Source organism: Canis lupus, chromosome 6 (assembly GCF_011100685.1).
Source record: "Canis lupus familiaris isolate Mischka breed German Shepherd chromosome 6, alternate assembly UU_Cfam_GSD_1.0, whole genome shotgun sequence".
NCBI lineage: Eukaryota > Metazoa > Chordata > Mammalia > Carnivora > Canidae > Canis > Canis lupus.
In genome coordinates, this window is record NC_049227.1 from 15454003 (window position 1) to 15469702 (window position 15700).

General features: G+C 48.5%; 1 protein-coding gene across 5 annotated transcripts in view; it reads right to left on the bottom strand.

Moving 5' to 3' along the window:
- ELFN1 (extracellular leucine rich repeat and fibronectin type III domain containing 1) overlaps positions 1-15700 on the bottom strand; it is a 66910-nt gene that overhangs the window by 34151 nt on the left and 17059 nt on the right. For 2 of the 5 annotated variants that reach the window (XM_038539657.1, XM_038539661.1), the window contains exon 1: positions 7740-7869. The exons of the other annotated variants lie outside the window; for them this stretch is intronic. The gene's annotated coding sequence lies outside the window, so the exon portion shown is untranslated. Of the gene's footprint in view, positions 1-7739; positions 7870-15700 lie in introns of those variants that run through there. 5 annotated transcript variants of the gene reach the window in all.

A 15700-nucleotide genomic window follows, 5' to 3' on the forward strand; every position in this document is an offset into this window, starting at 1 on the left:
AGACAGGCTGGGGGTGCTGCCTGGGGAGGGGCCCTGGTCTGCAGGGACGAGGCTCAGGCATGGTGGGGGCAGGCGGGAGAGCTGAAAACCATGTGGCCTGGCACGCAGCTCTGCCAGTCAGATGAGTGTGTGTGTGTGTGTGCACGCATATGTGTACGTGCATATGCACATGTGCACACGTGTGTGTGTGCTTACATGTGCTGGGCGTAGTGTCTCTGCTCCTCAGTGCTGTGTATTAGTGTGTGTGTGCACACGCGCACATGTGTGTGTGTGCACATGCATGTGTGTATGTGCATGTGCCCGTGTGTGCAGTCTCTGCTCCTCGGTGCTGACTGTGCATGAGAGTGTATGTGTTCCTGATCCTTGAGTCTATACGTGACTGCGGTGGTGCGTCTAGTTGTGTGTTTCTGTGTAGGCGTTTGTATATCTGAGTGTGTCTGTGATACGTGCATGTGGCTATGTGTATGCGTGACACAGTGTGTATGGCGGGCACGGTGTGTGAGTGCGACTGAGGTCTGCAGGCCAATGCCAGTCCTTCTGTCTTGGTCAGGAAGCGAGGGCCTGGGCTCCATGTGCCCATCCCCCCACAGCTGCATGCCCCCCACGCCCTCAGAGCTGGGAGAAGAGGGGGCCCTACATGCCATCACGGCCAGGCCAGGGTCCTAGCCAGAGACCACACGGGAAACCTCCTCGCCACCTTCTTCTGAATAATGATCACACCAGCAAAGACAATAACCGTGCAGGGCCTGGCTGCTGGAGGACTAAGGACCATGCACATGTTCCCAAAGCCCCACCAGGGAGGAACTACAGTGTTATCATTCTTGGTTTCCAGATGGAGAAACTGAGACTCAGAGTTAGAAGTGACGTCACTTGCCCAAGGTCACACAGATGAGCCAGGATCCGTGCCGGGTCTGCCCGAACTCTTGCTTTGTGCAGGATGCACCCTGACACATATACTCCCAGTCTGACTCCTACTTTGCAGATGAGGAAACTGAGTCCCAATTACATTAAGAGATTTGCCCTAGGATATTCCTCAGCTGGGCTAACAGCTCTGTGTTGGACTTAAAGTCAGGCAGAGGCAGCTAACAGGACCGTCCGATGGTAATTACAGCTCCACAGTCCCAGTGCTGGCTGCACACAATGCTACTTCCCTCCTCCCTTTAATCTCTTCCCACTCAGCCTAGATGTGGGGAAGCCGGAGCCCTGAGACTTGGAAGTGCAAATGAGGCCCCTTCCCCTGGTAAGCTGTGAGGAGCAATTAACTCCTAGCTTCACACCCCACAGCCTCACAAATTCCAGATGGAGTAAACAGTTAAATATGAAATATTAAGCCATAAAAAAAGCTAGATGAAAACAGAATTCAATACTTATCAGTCCTCAGGAGGGAGACAAGCTTTCCAAGCTCGGGAGGAATAGAATAAATTGTAAAAGAAAAGAGGCCGATTTGACCATATAAAAATAAGGAAGAGGAACATAAAAAAAAATAACAAAAATTAAAAGATATATAATATACAGGGGAACTCATTTGTAGCAAATGTGACAGGGAAATGACACCTATCTTCATTATGTAAAGGACTCATTCAAATTCGTTAGGGAGACACCAACAATGTATCAACAAATGGAGAGAGGAACAGACACATAGGACAAAACACAGGTGGTTGATGAGTATGTGGGACAATGTTCTACCTCTTGCATAATCAGGAAAATCCACATTTAAAAAAGATACAGTGAGATACCATTTAGGCTCATCAAAGAAATAATGATCTAAACGCAATATCCACCCCCTCCCAAAAAAAAAAAAATCTCTAAAGATAATACCCAGTGCTGGTAAGGTTATGGTGAAACAAATCTTTTGGAGTCACCTGGCAAAACAGATCGGAAGCTTTTAAAATGAGCACAGCTTGCAGCAGACAACTTGCCAAATGGAAAACTAGAACTTTTCCTTCGGGATCAAGACCACCACAAGGATGCCTGCGACCAACACTGCTACCAACACTTCTGTTCAACAGGCTACTAGTGGTCTTGTCCATTATAGTAAGACAGGAAAAAGAAATTAAAATGATACAGTTTAGAAACAAAACAAAGAAACAACACTGTAGCTATTCACAGGTGCTATAATTGTGTACATAAAAAAAATCCCAAAGAATGTATAAATACAGTAATGGATAAGAGAGCTTGCTTAGAGCGCTGGAGATAAAATCCATACACAAACATGGACTGGATTTGTATACATCTGCAGTAAGTAGAAAATAAACATTTATTAAAAAGTCAACACTGCAAATTGATCTATAGATTCACTGCAATTGCAATCAAAATCCCAGAAGATTTTTTTCTTTGCATGGAACTTCACAAGCTGATTCTTGGAGTTATAGCCGTAAATAACTCTGTTGAGTCGGGGTTTCACTCTATCAGATAATTATAATTTATTATGCAGCTGCAGTGATTGAGATAGTGTGATCTTGGTACAAGATTGGACAAATGAACCCAAGGATCAAAGCAGAAAACTCAGAAAATGACCTAGGAATTAGCCCTTGATATGACAAAGGAGGCAGAGTATGGAAAGGAGGAGATGCCAATAAATTAAATTGTGTGTGGGAGAAAAGTGAACTTGAACCCCAACCTCACACCACACACAAACTCAATCCCAGGTTGATCACAGACCTAAAAGGAAAAGAAGAACTATATATTTCAGAAGACACAGAAACATTTATTGATGACCTGGAGGCAGGCAAGGACTTCTTCCTATTTACCCACACAGAATGTACTGATAAATACTACAACATACAAATGAAGAGTTTCTGCTCTTAAAAATATACTCTACAAAGAATAAAACCACAAGCCACAAATGTTACAAGGTGGATATCTTCCTTCTACTTGGAGAGAAAGCTATCTCACTCGGAATCTATGAATGCCTACAAATTAATGAAGAAAATACAGACACCCCAAAAACAAAATGGGGGGAGGTCTTGAAATGGCATTTTCACAAATGAGGACATCCAAACAGCCAAAAAAAACCAAACCACATTCATGAAGGTGGAGAAGCTTCGAAAGCCTGGCGACACCTTGTGTTAGCGAAGGTGTGACTCTCGTCCTCTGCACTGGGGCACAACGTTTCACCGCCGCACTGGGTGGTAGGAAGCCGCACACCCCGACAGTGGTGATCCCTTCCCCGGGTGTAAACCTTCCACGCAGGCACACGCGCAGCAGAAGAGACCCGGAGAGGTTCATCACAGCCCCAACCAGGGAACGGCCCCGATCCAGGTGTGGAGCAGAACACTCTACGGCAACGAAGATGAAGGAGCCCCACCTCCTGATGCTGGATAAATCCTCCCCAAATACTGTCGACTATCGTCGTAGAAAATACGATGTTTGCAATGGTTCTATGTATATAAATGTCAAAAACATGCCGACCCAGCATAAATCGTCTGGGGATGCTGGCTGCCTTGCTCGGGAATAAACAGGGCTGTGATCAGGGAGGAGCTCTGGGGGCGGGGGCTCCGGGGGGCTGACCGTGGTCACACGGCATCCACTCAATGATGATCCCATCTATTCCTCATATATAGTGTTTCTGTATTCTCCTGTACTTACTGTGAGTTACATCTCACAATTGTAAAAACAATCAACCGGGCCGTGGGAGGAAAGCCAAGCCCATGCCCTTGAGCCAATAGGCTTCCTCCTAAGAAACGATTGTAAGAAAATAACCCCAAAGAGGGGGGAAAAATGTCTAGCCAAAGATTTCCATAGTCACTTAATGTAGAAAAGAAAAAAAAAAAAAGTGGAGGGGGAAGCAGTCGACGTGCTCAATAGCAGGAGAATGACTACATCTATTGTTGCACACCCTTACCGAATACTGCACCGTCATTTTGGTAATGCTGATGAATATTTTGCAACTTGGAAGTCGCTCAGGATCAGTAAACAATCGGATCTGACAAGTGTGTTCCCAGACAGAGATCCAAACACATATCGACTCCTCTCACACGGTCAGGGAGGTTCTTGTAGCAGCACCATTCAGGGCAGCCCAAAGTCACCAGTCACCTGCTGCCCAGGTGTCCAGCAGCAGCAGCAGGAGAAAAGCTGCTTCTTCCCAGAGGGGGGGTCTCTGTGCCCAGGAATACTACACAGTGGTGAAGACGCAGCACGCCACATCCAACCACCGGGAGAGGGAGCCTCACCAGCAAACCGCTCAGCACGAGAAGCCAGACAGACCATGTAACACACGGCTCTGTGTACGCAGGTGTGCAGACATGGACAGAACAACGCTGTGAAGCCCGGGAGGGCGCTGGCCCCGAGAGGCATGAGGAGGGGGCGCCAGCTGTTCCGCTCTGGACTTGGGTGCCGGTTAGACCTTGTGGGAAATGCGCTCGGCTCGGTGGTAACCTGCAGTTTGGCAACTTTTCTGTATGTAGCCTACGTTTCAATTTCTTACACATTTGGGGGTTTTTTGTTTTGTTTTGTTTTTTAAAGATTTTATTTATTTACTTATGAGAGACACACAGAGAGAGGCAGAGACACAGGCAGAGGGAGAAGCAGGCTCCCTGTGGGGAGCCCAATGCAGGACTCGATCCCAGGACCCCGGGATCACACCCTGAGCCAGAGGCAGACACTCAACCACTGAGCCCCCCAGGCGTCCCTGTTTTTTTTTTTTTAAGGGGTGATGGACACCAACTCCATAACAAACATTCGTCTCAAAAGAAAAAAAGACCAGAAGGAAATTCTCTAAAGTGGCAATGTGCTCCACACTGTGGCAGACCCACGGCTTCTTTCTGCACCTAGCAGCATCTCCATACCCCCTTCGGGGAAGAAATACAGAGACAGTTTTCAAAATAAAAAAAAAAATAATAGACTATTATATATATTTAAATGCTGGCCAATAAAAAGTCTGTGTTTATGCTGACCAGCCACTGCAGCTCAGGATGGCCACCGGACCCTCGCCCCAGGCTCCAGCCTTCCTCCCGAGGACTGACAACCAACGTGCACGCAGATCTGCGGAGCAAAGCCAGAGGGAGCCCGGGGGGCAAGCAGGGAAGAGAAATTGCGGCAAACAGAGGCGGGAATCCCCAGAAGGCATTCGCCTCACGAGGGGGATGTAAGCACCGTAAATTTGATACGTGCTTATTAGAAACAGGAAAATGAGGTTTGGAATTTGCTTGTTTGCTGAAATGAGGTTGAGGTCCCCTCAGACTCTAATTGGCTAAAACTTTGGTGAGATATTGCATTGCAGGCACAACAGAAGGAGGTACGGAGATGGATACAAAACCTCAAGGAAAGCCCGGAGCAGGTGCTTGCAGGAAGCCTAGACCCCAACCCACGTCCACCCAGCCTGGGTGCCTCTCTTCCCTCCACCTCCAAGCTGACCTCCAGGCTAGCACTGAGGGTGATGACTGCTTAGGAGGCCCTGACTACCCCCCACGCCTTATTTCTCACTTACCACCACCCTGACCTAGGAGGGGAGGCCTGTCTTTAGACTCATTCTATAGGGGGCAGAACTGAGGTGCGGGGAATAATTTGCTGTGCTCCCCACTTCTCACCCTGCTCACCAGCCCGTGTTAGGCAGGCTGCCTCCCCATGGGATGTGGTGCCTGGCAGGGGAGGCCCATGGGTTGCCCCTGGCGCCGCTGTTCCCAGATCCACAAGTGAGTATGCTGAAGGTGGCACATGTCTTACATATTCCCAGAAGAATGGGTATGGCTGGAGGACACCCCTGAAAGGCCTGAAGTCACATGGGAAATATTTCAAATTTGGCAGATACTAGGACACCTGGCTGGCTCAGTGGTTGAGTGTCCACCTTGGGCTCAGGGCAGGATCTTGGCATCCTGGGATGGAGTCTCCCATCAGGCTCCCTGCAGGGAGCCTGCTTCTCCCTCTGCCTGTGTCTCTGCCTTTCCCTCTGTGTCTCTCATGAATGAATAAATAAAATCTAAAAAAAAAAAAAAAAAAAAAAAATTCAGCAGATACTGATTTTCACACATGTGTTCCAGAGCCAACTGTCCTCATACTGTGAACCCTTCTGATAGATGAGAAAACAGCCCCGTAGACCCCAAGGCCAGGGGGAAGGCAGCCAGGACAGGCACTCAAACCCCACACACCCCACACCCCCAGGCTCATCTCCATCCTTTGTTCCAGCTTGTGGAAGGGTAGTGGGAGCTTGGAGAGGCTGGGGCTGGTCTCTGTCCTGCATGCTCCCCTAACAGCCCCGACAGCCCCCAGCAGGGGAGGAGGGGCCACGAGCAGCAGCCATCCTAGGATTGTCTGCAACCTCACCTGTGTTCCAGGGGTGGCAATGTGGGCCTCAGACCCTGCCCCCACCCCCTCTGGAGCCTGACTCAGCATCTCTCCTCTCTGCCCCAGGAAGAGGGCCACCCATCCCTTCTCCCTAGCTTAAAGCACATTCTCCCCACACTGCCAGCAAGTCCAGGTCACGGAGAGAAGTGGCTTCTCCAGGATCTCAAACTGACTGGCAGGGGGCTTGGCCTCAGAGACCGGTCTAGACCAGTCACCTCAATGCCACCTCCTCCAAGAAGCCTTTCCAGGCTACCTCACCTAAAGGAGGAACCCGATGGATGCCAGTAGATCTCCTGCCCAGGCCACTTTGCAGAGCCTGGTCACTCCAGCATTTCTTTGCTCACTCATGTCACACCCACTGACTATCAACTCCGTAAGGGCAGGAACCACACCCCTCTCCTCCGTGACTGTGTCTGAGGGTCCACACTAGCACAGGGCTTTGTACACAGTAGGTGCTCAACAGATGTACACCTCATGAGAGCATGGATTTTGTCATGCAACCTGCAGGCCTGGCATGAAGTAGGCCACAAGTTTTGCTGAGGGAATATTTGTGGATGAATGAGTGGGGATCAGCTAAGCCAACAGCAGCCAGGATTTAAAAGCAGGGGCCATGGACAGGGGGCTGCATGTGCTCCTCTGCCCCCAGTCAAGGTCTGGCCTAGGCCCCAGTCAATGAGCTTGCTCCTGCCCCTACACCTCAGTCCATGACCCAGGGGAGAGGATGTGGGCTGGCTTTGGGAGGGGTCTGGACAGAGCCGGTGGGTCCCCCTCCCTTTGGACCAGAGCCTCCCAGGGTTCACAGGCCTGGAGGCAGCAAAGGTTTTGGGCACTGGAGTCAGCAGAAGAATCTGGATCCACTGAGCAAGAGCAGACTCATCACAGGCCTGGCCTGGCTGGGCAGTGGGTTCTAAAGTCAGGGGGCCAGTCCCTCCCTGTGCAGACCAAGTGGGTGTACAGGACTCTGATGGCCTTCATGACAACGAGGATCTATAACGTGTCATGGCACAGATTGAGAAGGAAGGGACACAGACCCACAAGGGCTTCTACAGTGCTGTACTTTCCCATGGGGAGCAGGCGGCCGAAGCACTGCGTGGTCACGCCTCGGGTAGCAGCCACACCCTGGCTCGTTGATGGCTGGGGTCAGGGAGACAAGAGTCTGGCAGAAAGGGTTTGTTTTTTTCCAGGAATGATTCTTAGGCCAGGTCCAATGAACCCAAGAAACTCAAGAGCAGTTTCCAACGCCTCCAGCCCTGCAGGGTCAGCCACCAGCGTGGCATCAAGGGACCCCAGTGGGTCAGGTGTGTGGCCAGCTGCCCTCAAAGCCGGTCTAAGCTTGCCAAGAGCAGCTGGGATGGCCAGGGGCGGTGACGAGGCATCATTCCTGCAAGAGTCCCTGCCTCCAGGCAGGCAGGTGCACCTGTGCAGGAGGAAGGGGGGTGGGGGGGGTGGTTTCCCACCTCCAGGCAGCAGGACAAAGCTTGGGACCCACTTCCAGGGGCAGAGCTCATGCCTATGGGTGACGAAGAAGCCAGGAATCCCCTCCACAAGCCTGGCCCACCCCCCTCCATCCTCCAGGCCCTTTGTGACGGCACCACTGTTGCCATGGGAACCCTGCCAGCTGAGCCGATGACTTCAGGGCAGAAGGGGAGGAGTGGAGCCCGCCGCCTTGCTCCTGCAGCAAAGGTCTTGGACAATTAGCCAAATGGCAAAGGAAGCAGGGAAGCCGCTTGGCAGAGGCAGAACTCGGCCTTAAGATGAGGGAGTTCCAAGGGTGGGAGCCGGAGGTGGGTGTGGGCGATCCCGCTCCCTCCAGAGGGGAAGGGGGGTGCCCACGACTGCCTGGGCCAGCCAGGTCCTCACCGCCAAAGCTGGCCTCAGTTTCCCTTTCCCCAAAGCGGGACAAAACTGCCAACAGGGCTCCTGGCTGGGAATCGGGAAGCCCCTTCACTTCTTCCTGAAGCCTCAGCCCAGGGGCCCTGATTGGCTCGGCTGCCTCTGGGGAGCTTGTCACGTGGGCCCCACCTGTCAGCACTGATTCGGGTCTCCCAGACACCTGCTCTGCGCCTGGGGTTGCCATGGGGACGGGTGGGGGGGTGCATGTGGGCACACCTATCTGCACTCCTATGGAGCCAGGGCCACTGCTGAGATGTCCACATGGGTGCGCATGGGCTGTGCGCGCGCACACACACACACACACACACACACTCACACACACAGGCTTGACCGCCGTCCCCTCCAGAGCCTGAGAAGGAAGGATGCCTACTTTTACTCTCCTTCAATCCCACTACTCCAGAATAGGGATTCAAGAAGCTTCTCTCATGTCCAATTAAAGAGACAGAAGCTCAGACAAAGGAGTTAACTGGTGCAAGGTCGCTGAGCCCTCAGAAAGTTCCAGAGCTGGGGAGGGTGAGGGGTGGAGGTGGGGGAGGAGGGTCTCAAGAGTCCGGAAAACTCCTCTGCCCGTGGAGCCCTGCCCTCCAGCTAGCTGCAGGCTGGCATGTGCTCTGCATCCAGCACACAATGAGGAGAAGCTCATGCAATGCAACCTCCCCCATCTGGACCATGATGGCCGTGGCCACCGCTGATCGGCTCCAGTGTTTCTGGGCTGCCTCCTCCTCAGCTGCACTCAGACACACCCCAACCCACAACCCTCCCCAGTGCCATCCCCTCCCCTGCCTCCATGCCACTGGGCCCTCCGGCCCACCTGAGGAGAGGGAAGCACCACTCCAGGATGGACAGTGAGTGGACGTGAGGCAGAGGGAAGGACCTCAGCCCGGATCAGCACAGCAGCCACAGATGGTGCTATCAGGGGCTTCTGAGAGCCCAGTCTTAGCCGAGTGGGCTGGACAGAGCTCTCCAGGCCCCAGTGACAGGCTCTGGGAATCAGACGACTGCAGCATGGGGGAAGGGGAGCCCCTCTGCCTCCATGAGAAAGGCTCCCACGCCCTCAGGAGGCTACAGTACCTCTGCCTGCCCCTCACGGGCAGCTTCCACTTCTACCCTATCTTCCAGTGCAGGTGGGGAAACTGAGGCCTAGCATCAGCCAAGGCTTATCCAAGGTCACAGAGCCGGGAAATGGGAGACACCAGGAGGGTCTGACCTGGGACTGGGTCACCCATGCAGTGGGGGACGACAGGAGCCACTGGTGCCAGCACCATCCCCACCAGCCACCCGGCCGTCCTGGCTGCCCTCGGCACCCATGCACCAGCCCATCCTGAGGCCCAGTGTTTCTGGGCTCAGCAAGCGGACGTTACTGGTCAGGAATGCAGAATTGGCCTTTAAATACTTCAGTGATTTCATGCCGTGGCATCTCCCTCTTCCCCAGCCGCCCGAGGCGCCGGGCCGCGCCCCTGAGGCCTAATGAGCTGTGAAGGTCCATTTTTCAAAGTTAAACATTTGCCGGGCTCCCTGGCCCAGCCTTCAGATGCAGCCTGGGTGCGGGACCAAGAAGCCACCCGGGGAGGCTGTTGTCCACATGGATTCCCATAACACTCTCAGCTCTCACTGCCCACCAAGGCCCATGGAAAACCTGCACCAGCAGCCAACTTATGGACACAGAGCCAGGGTGGACAAGGCCTGGGGAGCTGGGAATCCCAGCCCAGTGCAACCTGCAGATGTATGAATCCCAAACTTCTCCCTTTACAGAGGAGAAACCCGAGGAAGGGAGCTATAAATCCTCTGGTGTTGGGGACCATGGAGTCTTACCCACAGAGCCAGGCACAGGGCAAGGGCTGAATAAATGTTTGCTTCTAGGAGTAGCTCACCTGAGGTACAGAGCAGTTAGCGGCAGCCATGGATGAGACCCTGGACCCCAGAACCTTGCTCCTCTGCATTGGCCTGGGAGGACTGGATGTAACCTGTCTGCCAGGACCACTGTCAGCTTCCAAATGAGGTGACCTGGCCCCTGGTCTCCATCCTGCCTCTTTGGGGGTGACTGGAGGAAGGAAATGTGAATTTGTCCTCTAGCAGAGAGGGGTTTGAGCCTCAGATCTCCAACTAGGCTCCACAAGCTTGGGCAAGCCACTTCTCTGGGTCTTAGTGTCTCTATCTGCCATTTGATAACATTAATCTCTTGAGCTGGGTCTTCTTGCTCCCATTTCTTCCAAGTCTCTATCTACACTGACACATTCCAATCCCTGTAGGCACATCTGTCCACCATCTTTGCCAACATCATCTGAGCATCCAGCTTTCAGTCATTCACGTATCTATTCATCCATCCACCCATTCACCCTTCTACCATCCATCTGTCCATCCACCCACTCATCATCCATTTTATCCACCCATCTACACACTCACCACCTCACCCATCCACCTGGCCATTTATGGGTATATGAAGAATGCAGCAAGCATACAATGTGCCAGTTCTGGGCCAGGGCTAGAACCCAGGTCCCCAAATCCTGACCCATGACTTTCCCAGTATGCCAGGTACTTAAAGAGCTCTGGGAGTACCTGTTCCATTACTGGATATGACTCCGATCCCTGTTTGCTTAGGAAGAGCTCTTCCCCCCCCTCCCCCCGCCAACTCTAGATCTCTTGGAGACACTAAAGGCATGAAGGCACCATCAAAGCCTGCAGCCCCTGTTGACCCTCCTTCATGACCACATGAACCTGGTTAGGAGCCTCAGACTCTCTCCCTGTAACAGGCATATGAACAGAGGCTTTGGATTGGGCCCCACCAGGAAAACTGGCAAATGGACGATATGGCTAGGGGATCCAACAAAATGACTAAAATAGAGGAACAAGGTACATTTTTCCCTGGCCACTAATCCCATGGCTCCTCAAGGGTCTATGGCACACTGGGTTCCACCACCAGCAAAGGTGGGACTAGGGCCTGCAGAGACTAGACCACAGCAGATCCCAGGGCAAGAGGCACAACTGGCTATATCAATTGCACCAGACACCCAGAAATATATGCATGGTTCCTTAGCAACCATAGCTGTAGGGACTGAGCTGGGAATCTGTGTTTTTCCCTACGTGGCCCCCCTACACTTGTCCATCTGTACTCTCGCCCCCCGATGCATTATATGACTGGAATCGGATGCTGTGGAGCCCTGAAATCACTCACATGCATACATACTATATACAGTGTGCCATGTAGAGAGGCTAAGGTAAAAAAAAATATATTATTACTCAATCAGAAAAGGAATGGACTACTGATAAAAACAACAGCTGGATAAATTTCCAGGGAATTGTGCTGAAAAAAGATCCAATCCCCAATTTATATATGGTATGATTCCACATATAACATATTTGAAAAGACAGAATTTCAGAAATGGAGAACAAGGTAGTGGTTATGAGGCTCAGAGATAGGGCTGAGGGGAAGGAGATGAGTGTGGCCATAAAGGGCAACAAAAGGGAACTTCTGCCAATGGAAATGCTGGGTCTGGACTGTCTCCCTGTCCTTATCCTAGTTGTCACACTGCATGACACTTTTGCAAGATGGTATCACTGTGGGGAACTGGGTAAAGAGCACGTGGGATCTGACTGCACACTAACCTAAAAATAAAACAAGATTAGGTTTAAATAAATAATGCCATAAAAAATTGATGGCATTTTTAATAAAAGATGTAAGATCAACTGGATTAATATATGGAAAGAACCGAAACTTGATCCCTACCTCACACCATAGGTAAAAAATTAATGCCAGTTGGACCACAAGTCTATCAAATGTAAAACAATAGAGCTTTTAGAAGATGGCACAGAAAAGCATCTTCAAGAACCTGAGATGAGAAAACATTTTGTTATAAGCCAACAAAAAAGCACTAATCATGAAGGATGACTTGGACTCCAATAAAATCAAGATCTTCTCTTTTAAAGATATAGCCAGAAAAGTAAAAAAGCCAAGACACAGAATAGGAGAAGATATTTACAATCTACACAATCAAGAGTAGAAGTGTTTAGAGATATATTAAGACTTTCTATAAACATATAAGATCAAGACCTCTTAGGAAAAAAATGGGTAAAGGTTTTGAACAGATACATTATAAAAGAGAATATTCAGTTGGCTAATCTACTTATGAAAAGGTGCTCACCAGTAGGGCTAAAATTAAAAGGACAGACAAATATCAAGTGTTGGCAAGGATGTGGGACAACCAGTGCTGAACTGCCACTAAAAGGTGAGGCACACTTTTGAAAACTGTTTGGCAGCAACTACTAAAATCCAACATAGGAACAAACCTAAAACACCACCGCTAGGTATCTGTTCCACAAAAGACAAGTACAAGAATGTATACAACAGTCCTATCCACAAGTACTGAAGACTGGAAACAACCCAAATGTCCATAAATGGTAAAAAAAAAAAATGGGTGGGATACTATAGAACACTGAACATGAATTATGTCTAAAGCACCAACATTTAGGGACCTCATATATATTTTGTTGAACAAAAGGAGCCAGCTTCAAAAGAACACATATGGTGTGGTTCCATTCATAAAAAGCATAGAAACAGGAAAAACTAATTTGTAGAATTAAAAATCAGGAAAGTGTTTCCCTTTGAAGAGGAAAGAGGAGTGGTAATAACAAAGGTAGCTGAGGGGCTTGTGAGATACAGGCAATGTCTCATTTCTTGACCTAGATGGTCCTTAGATTTCATTTTGTGATAATTTATGGAGCTGTATATGCTCAGTTTTCTAGAGTTTTGTTTTCAGAAGATAATACCATGGGGTAGGACTTGTGGCATGCTATAGTAAAAAGGTCACCAAAACCATAAAACTAGTCAAAATGATTTAAAATAACATTTTCAACATCTAAGAAACCGACCAAAGGCATTTACGCATGAAAAACTACTGAACTTTGAATAAGACAGAGTAAAGATGGTGTTCTTGCCTGAAACTGCTCCCATCTCCCCACTCCCAGCTCAGCTGGTGCATCATCATAACAGGGTGGCATAGGGCAGGGCAGGCCATGAAAACTAGAAGCTTCACTGCCAGAGGCTGATTTGATTCAGAGCAGAAGACACAAACTCACGGTCAGCAGCAGTGGTGTCCGTAATAAGTGGCAATCTCAGTGCGAGTGAATGGGAAAAGCCAGAGACTCTACCAGGCAGAGGCTGTGATCCTGGCTCGGGCAGCAATAGACCAGTGGATTAGCTGGAAATCTGACAGAGAAAGACATGAAATGTGACAGTCGTAGCAATGCTCTATAAGCTCTCCAAGTGCACCCAGCCGATGGGCAGCACACATGCAGAGGAGAGAGCAGAGACAGTCCAAGAAATTCACATTTCCTTGGCTTGCTGAGAGCCTACAGACACACACAGAGGAGGCACAAGAGGTTCTTGTAGAAAGTAAATATCAGGCAGGCTTGAAAACTGCTTGGTTCTTAAATGTGCTCTTAAACCCACATGCAGATTCATCAGCACATAGTGGAATCCTGATAGGTGGCGGGTGTTTGTGCACACCTCTGACCAATCATTGACTGACCACTAAGCTAAGCAGACACAGAGACGATCCTCAGGAAGCCAGAATTAAATATAAAAGCAGGGATTTAAAAAGGAGAGGGGGACAAAACAGAAACATTAATGGAAAATAGATTTCAACATTTTGAAAGAAAACCCAGCAAAATACCAACTTTTGAGTCAGGGAAGGGGGAGATCAGAACCTAGAGCTGCTATAAAATATTATCCACAATGTCCATTTTCAACCCCAAATTGCAAGACATGCAGAGAAATAGGAAAGGGTAACTCCTATTCAGAATTTAAAAAGTCAATACAAATTGCCCATGAATATCACAAGATGTTGTACATAGCAGATAAAGACTTCAAGGCAGTGATCATAAATCTGTTTTTAAAAAAGACCTCTTAGAATTGTGTTTAAGGAAAGAAAGTATGATGACAATGACTCAAAAATAGAGAACCTCGAAGAGAGAGATGATTCAAACAATGGAACTTCTGGAATTCCATAGTATGATAGCTGAAGTGGGAACTTTGTGAGAGATGGTAGAAGAATGACAGTGAATCTGAAGCAGATCAAATGGAATTACTCGATCTAAAGACAGAGAGAAAAAATAGGGAAGAAAAACAAACCAAGCCTTGTATACATGTAGGACACCAGGGATACCAACATCCATGTGGTAGAAATCCCAGAAGAGGAGAGAGAGAGAGGCAGGAAAAATATCTGAAGAAATAATGGCTGAAAACTTCCCAAATTTGATGAAAAACATTAACCTAACAAATACAAGATCAACCTCAAGGAGGATGAAAACAAAACCTCCACATTTAGATGGTTCATCAAACAGCTGAAAGAGAAAGAGAAAATGGGGGAAAGTGGTCCATCCTGTGCAGGGTGAAGACAGTATGATTGATGGCTGACTTCTCATTTGAAGTTATGGAGGGGAGAAAGCAGTGGAACAGCATTTTCCAAGTGCCGAAAGAAGAAATGTCAGTCAAGAACTCCACATCCCGTGAAAGAAACAGGAAGGGAAACTAAAGATATGGATAGACAAAGACTGAGGGAAGGTGGTGCTGGCAGACCTGCTTCACAAGAAATAACAAAGGAAGTCTGTAGGCTAAAACAAAATAATGCCTGATGTAATTCAAATCCACAGAGAGAAAGGAAGACCACCAGAAACAGTAAATGCATGGGCAGACATAAGAGTCTATAAGGGGTGCCTGGCTGGTTCAGTTGGAAGAGCATGTGGCTCTTGATCTTGGGGTTGTGAGCTCAAGTCTCACATTGGACATAGAAATTACTTAAACAAAATTAAAAAAAAAAAAGAGTACATAAAGGTATTTTTTTCCTTTCCTTAACTTCTTTTAAAAATACAAGATTAGTGGCACCTGGGTGGCTCAGTTGGCTCAGCTTCTGACTCTTGATTTTGGCTCAGGTGGTGATCTTAGGCTCCTGGGATCGAGCCCTGTGTTGGGCTTCACACTCAGCATGGAGTCTGCTTGAAATTCTCCCTCTCCTCTAGCTCTTCTCTCTCTCTCTCTCTCTCTCTAAAATAAATCTTTTTTAAAATTAAGAAATAAAATATAAAAATAAAAACATGATTACAGTAAGCAATAATCATAACAGTATGTTGTTGGGCTCTTAGCATATATTAATGGAATATATATGATAATAGCATAAGGACAAAGAGACAATGGGACTGTATTGGAACAGTTTCCATGTTTCATCATAACTAAATTAGTGTTAAACTGAAATCATTTGCAATGAGTTAAGATGCATATTGTAATCCCCAGGGCAGCCACTAAGAAAATAACTTAAAGCAATATAATATAAAAAAATTAACAGAGGAATTAATATAGTACACTAAAAATATTTAACACAAAAAGAAGGCAGCAAAGGAGACAGAGAAGGGGGAAAAGAAGAAATATGTAGAAAATCAGTATGAAAAATGTAACTACATCAAATACAAAATACTTTAAATGTGTATGGATGAAACAGCCCAATCAAGAGTCAGAGATTGTTGGACTGGGTTA